We start from the raw sequence: 6537 nt of genomic DNA, 5'->3' as shown, positions 1-6537 counted from the left end.
GGTGGGGAACCTTTGGCCCTTTGACTGAATACCAACTTTAGTCAAAGGGCCGCATTTGAGGACCTAAAGGGCCACATGTAACCTCGAGGCCACAGGTTCCCCAGCCCTGTGCTAGAGTATAAAGGATAGGGTATAGCTGCCTGGAAAAGGGAAGTTATTCTAGCCTGAGGGGAAGCCAAGGGGGGCCATAAAGGAAGGAAAAGAAGTCATGGGGTGGATATTTTGGCTGCTGTGGGAATCTCTTGCTACAGAGCAGACAGCTACGTGGTACAGTGGGTAAAGTGTGGGGCCTGGAGTCATGAAGACCTGAGTTCAAATCTAGCTGCAGACACTTCCTAGCTGTGTGACCCTGGACAAGTCACTGTGCCTCAATTTGCTCATCTGTAAAATGATGATAATAATAGCACCTACCTCTCAGGGTTGTTGTAAGGATCAAATAAGAATAATTGTAAAATGCTTAGTACAGTGCCTGACACATAGTAAGTGCTATATAAATGTCAACTATTATTATTACAGAGAAAAGTGGGATTTGTCCCTAGGCTTTCCTATGGAAAGAGGGAGGTGACTGTCTTATTACCCTTTTACGAGGGGTAGCATCGGTATCGTGATTCCCCAATATTTTGTCCATAGGTCTGGCCCTCTGGCGAGAGTTAGGTTGCAGTGGGAGATAAGAATGGTAGGTAGTGCCTTGGCATTTGGAGAGAAGCTATCCCAGCCTGACTCAAAAGCCCGTGCAAAAGAGACCTGATGCCCACACTGAGAGGGCATATCTGGAGGAAGGTGGGATAGGATACTCCTGAATCCCTTATTTACCAGCTCTGTTTTCCCACTTTCTTTGATCCAGCTTTGGATTGCTGATTCATACCATTGGCTTCCTGGTTTCTCCATTAATGGAACTGAATGCTGGGATGCCAGAGTCCCTAGCTAGGAATAGGGCTTGATGAAACCCTGGGGAGTGATTCCAGGCCATGCTAAGAGGGAGGAGAGGACAGAAAACTCACTGATGCCACTGGGATTTCACAGTGCATGGGAGATACCTACCTCCTCTTCATTATGAGTTTAGCAGAGTAAAAGCCAGGTAAACACCTAGACAGAAGATGAGTCTAGTGACTTACAGAATCTAGAGATGGAAGGGATTATAGAGATAATCTAACCTCAGTCTCCTCATTTCATAGGTAGGAAAAATTAATTCAAGAGTGGGGAAGTAACTTATTTGTGGTTATACACACAAAAAATGAGTAAGTACAGTCAGAAGTTAAAAGTAGGCATCTGACTCTAAACAATGTTCTTTCCACTATATTGTCATGATCATGGATAAAGTGTTATATCAGGAAGACCCAGTTTCAAATCCTGCCTTAAAGATCTACTTTAGCTTTTGATCCCAGATAAGTCAGTTAACTTCCCTAAGCCTAATTTCTTCATCTACAAAATGGGGATAATAATATGCACCTACAGCAAGGGTCATTGTGAGGATCAAATAAAATAATGAATGTGAAGAGCTTTACAAACCCTAAGGCGCTGTGTAAACAACATACGAATAAGGGATAGGTATGGCACCTGTGGTCTCATTGACAGAGGAAACTCCTCCTTTACAATGGCAGGTCCACACCTTCTCTGCACTTACAGGCTTAGAAAGTTATCGAGGGCAGGGGTGTCAGACACAGAGCCCCCGGCCACGTTGCAGCCCTTAGCACTCCCAAGTGAGTACAACCAAACCAGATTAAAATGTAATTGTTGGGGCAGTTAGGTGGCAGTAAATAGAGCACTGGCCCTGGAGTCAGGAGGACCTGAATTAAAATTCAACCTTAGGCACTTACTGTGTGGTCCTGAGCAAGTCACTTAATCTCAATTGCCTTAAAAAAATAAATGAAATTGTTGTTGTTCAGTCATGTCCTACTCTTTATGAACCCATTTGGGGTTTTCTTGGCAAAGATACTGGAGTGGTTTGCCATTTCCTTCTCCAGATCATTTGACAGATGAGGCAACTGAGGCAAACAGGGTTAAGTGACTTGTCACATAGCTAGTATCTGAGGTCAGATTTGAACTCAGGAAGATGAGTCTTCCTGACTCTGGGTTCTATCCACTGTGCTACCTACCTGCCCATTAAAATGTAAGTAGGGAACATTTAACAAAATTAATTTTAAAAATACAATAGAAGATAGATAGCATTAATATGTGGGGTTTTTTTTAACTTAATATGTTGAATACAGGGATCTTATGTAAAATTTAGTGGCCCCATTTCTATTTGTTTGACATCACTAGTCTAGAGAACTGAGAGGTTATAACTGAAATCAATTCTCTACTCACTGTATTACCATGTAAGTCATTACAGGGCAAGTCATTTTACCCTATTTGCCTCAGTTTCTGTATCTATAAAATGAGCTGAAGGAAATGGCAAACTACTCCAGTATCCTTGCAAAGAAAACCCCGGGGACAGTAGGGTCCACAAGGTCATGAAGAGTCAAACGTGACTGAACAACAAAGCTTCGTTACCAACACATTGCCAGTACCCACACTGAAGACCACCAATCCTTAAGATCAGAGATTATCAAGTCTCTTACTCCGTAAAATCTCGAGAAACATGTTTTGTTTGCCCCTTCCTGGTATGAGGACAGGTGATAGGAGATAGTGGGGGAAGGGGCAGTTTGAAAAATCCCATCCTGCTGAGTCAATAAACTCTCCAGCCTTCCTGTGTGCCATTTGACAGCTGGCCGGCCAGGAAGGGAAGTGGTACACTGTGTGTCCTGTTTGCAGCTGATTGCCTGTTGAGTCTTATCAATGTGTTGCACCTAGAGAATTTTGCTTGTCTGTGCTGACTTCAAGATGTGACCAATGAAAGTGTGTTGTGGTGGGTTGGATTTAGCAGGCAGAAGATAGTGAATTGTGGGGGCAGCTAGGTGGCGCAGTGGATAGAACACCAGCCCTGAAGTCAGGAGGATCTGAGTTCAAATCCGACCTCAGACCAAACACTTGACACTTACTAGCTGTGTGACCCTGGGCAAGTCACTTAACCCCAACTGCCTAAGTTAAAAAAAAAAAAAGATAGTGAATTGTGGTGTTAGGCCCTATGGGGGGGGAGGGGAAGATGTGTATTGTTCTAATGGATGGGCTTTCTGTGAGTTCCATGGTATTTATCAGTACTTTAAAGCTTAGAAAGCACTTTCCATATGTTCTCTCATTTGGTCTTAACAGCAACAGTCCTGTGAGGTTGCTAATATGTCCCTTCTACAGATGGGGAAGCAGAGTCAGATAAAAGTTAAGTTATCTATTACAGCTAGTAAAAGTATCTGAGGCAGGATTGGAACTCAGACTTTCCTGACTCCAAGTTCAGCACCCATACCACCTAACTGCCTCTTATAAATAGTATTGTTAACCATTTATTTATTGAGGCAATCAGGGTTAAGTGACTTGCCCAGGGTCACACAACTAGTAAGTATCTGTGGTTGAATTTTAACTCAAGTGCTCCTGACTAGTGCTCTATCCACTTCAACACCTAGCTGCCCTGAGTATATTAACTATAAAAGCTGGAAGGAGTCTTAGAAACTAGCTAGATCTAAGCCTTTGATTTTATAGATGGGGAAACTGAGACCCCTGAGATGAGGAAAGGTGATATCCAAAGTCACACAGTGAGTTGGTAGCAGAATTGGAAATAACATCTAGGGTTCCTACTTTTCCCAGTCTAATGTTCTTTCCACTACATCCTGCTTCCCCTGCTGGCCTGTGTTATTAATGCTGGGAGGTGTTATTAATGGGATGCCCCCATTGTAAATTGTCTATGTACAAGGGCTTCCCCTTCTTTTCCTAGCCAGAGAAAGGATACACTACTCCTTTAAAAGGAAAAAAAAGGGGGGGGGAAAGGAGCCAGGATCTGGAGGGAGAAGGAAAACCAAAGTGCCACCTGGGGAAGAGAATCTTTGCCAGTGAGTAGAGACAGCCCCTTCATGATTGAAGGTTCATGAAGAACCTTCTCTGCCTCGCCCATCACACCCATGGTATCCACCTGCGTTCTGTGCTCTTGGCTCAATCTTTTGGCAAGAAGGAGAAAGTAAGGCACAGAATCCCAGGAAGATGCCAAGGGTGCCCGTGACTATGGTCTTGGCATATTGAGAGCCTTCAAACCAGGGATATGCTGGTAAATGTTTAACAAATGGCTCACCAAAAAAAAAAAAAGACACAATCTGCATGTAATTTGAATTATTCACATTTTCTCCATCACTTTCTTGTCTAGACAATCAACAAAATAGTAAGTCAAACCCCGATTTATAGGATTTGTCAATTGATACTGTGTAAATGTTTACACTAAAAATTTAACAATGGACTCTCAGAGGAGGTAGGAGCTGGCTCCAGCACACCTCTACCTCCACCCCTCTTTATACCCCACTGTCCCCATGTCCAGATGAAACCTTGCAATCTTAGCCCTATACAGCATTGGGCTCAGTTTTGGTTTGGGATGAGTTCTGGGATTCAGGGAAAGGTATGTGTGTTCAAAGCTCTTGAAACAAATGTAATCTGGCTCACTTTGAATAAGCAAAAGATGTCATACAGCAAGCACATTTCGGGGTGAGGGGGGGAAAGAATATAAAGGAGTGAACAATGATGAGGTGTCTGAACTCTGAGAGTAAAACCTCTATAGATCTTCTAGACTTAATAGACTTTCCACAGATACATTCATTCTACAAGCATTTATTGAATTCCTATTATGTGCTAGGCAGGGGCAGCTAGGTGGTTCATTGGATAGATAGAGTGCTGGGCTCAAAATCAGGAAGACTCATGTTCATGAATTCAAATCTGGCTTCAGACATTTACAGGCTGTGTGACCCTGGGCAAGTCACTTAACCCTGTTTGCCTCAGTTTCCTCATCTATAAAATGAGTAGGAGAAGGAAATGGTACACCACTTCAAATCCTAGCCTCAGACTAGCTGTGTGACCCTGGATAGGTCACTTAATCCTTGTTTGCCTCAGTTCTCTCAAGGTGTTGGAAATACAAAACAAAACAAAAATGATCTCTGCCCTCAAAGAATTTACATTAGATCCCTACTGACATACTTAAGATTTTCACAATTCCCCACCTATATATTTTCATAGCATCCTTCCTCTGGAGGTCCTTGTGCACTAAGAGATATCCTTCTTTAATGGGAAAAGAGCTAAATTTGAAGTCAAAAGATAGGATTTCAAGCCTTGTCTCTGTCATTTAGTAGCCCTAGACCTCGGATAAACCAATTCACCAGCCACTTCAGCTCTCATTCTTTTCATCTGTAAAATGGGGAGAATCTTTAAGAATTCTGTAGGCTTGCTGTGTAAATGAGAGCCATTATTATTCTATTGGACTCCCCTATGTCTTCATGATCCCTCAGAGATTCATATGTAGACCTTCAATTCTTCTTTATATGCTTACCTTCATTGGGATAAGAACTGGACCTATGATTTTATTGGCATAGAGAACTCCTGAGTGAGGGAACTCCTCCTACCAAACTCTTAAAGAGTTGCCTATGGGGATGAGAGATTAAGTGATTTGTCCCGGGTTACACAGCCGGTGTGACCTAAGTGTATGACTTGAACCCAGCCTTCTATCCGTTATGACACATATTTAACAGGTCCATAAACCCCTTCTCTATGGGGAGATGATGTAGTGGGGGGAAAATACTGGATCCGGGCTCTCATAAGGAAAAAGAACTGAATTATCTTAAGCTCCCGAAGTCTTAAATTTGCCCTTCTGTAAAATGAAAGGGGCTGGATTACGTGGTCCTTAAATTCCTTTACAATCCTAGATTTAGATATTCCTACAAACCCCATAATCCCACCACCATCCCCTTGCAAACAGAGTTGAGACTAGGGATAGGCGAGTTAGGTAGTCACAATGGGAGTGGGGTGGGGAGAGAAAACACGAGGGACCTTTTGGAAGATGAGTTTTTATAGACGCACTTGTTTTTTAATGGCAGAAAATTCTGTCTCTGGTCCTCGGGTATTTATTTTGTGATTCCCCGAAGTCCCCTGCGTACCAGTGAACACCCAGGGGAGCGCTATTTTTAAACTTTGCTGGGGGCGAACAAACCCCATTTTCCTCGACTCAGACCCTTCCCAGCAGAGTTCCATAATTCCACAGACCTTTTTATACTCTCGCATAGGTCCCTATAGACTTTATCAAGGACTAGAAGAACCTTTGATCCCAAAGGAAGACATCAGCAACGCCACCCACCCTTTCTCGGGAGCTCCCCTCTGCTAAAATGTTGCATGACAGCCCCCAGCCCACCCCAGAATCTGCGCTGCCCAGAGCCTAGGGCCGGGGATCACCAGCGCCTGAGCCCCATACTCCTCCCCCTCCTCCGCTGCCCCAGTCGACTCCTCCTCTGACTCTCTCCCTCCCTCCTTCCTTCCCTCCCTCCCTCTCTTTGTCTCTCCCGCGCCCGCCCTCCTTGCCCCCACCCCCACCCCCTGCATCGCCACCTCCCCTTGGGGACCCCGGAGGGCTACGCTGACGCGACGATTCCACGATCTATTAGCTGGGCAGGGGAGACTGGGGCAGCTGGGTTGGGGGGG

Source organism: Vombatus ursinus, unplaced genomic scaffold, assembly GCF_900497805.2.
Source record: "Vombatus ursinus unplaced genomic scaffold, bare-nosed wombat genome assembly UNPS02014801.1, whole genome shotgun sequence".
In the NCBI taxonomy this organism is placed as follows: Eukaryota; Metazoa; Chordata; class Mammalia; order Diprotodontia; family Vombatidae; genus Vombatus; species Vombatus ursinus.
Note: the sequence above shows the minus strand (reverse complement) of the source record.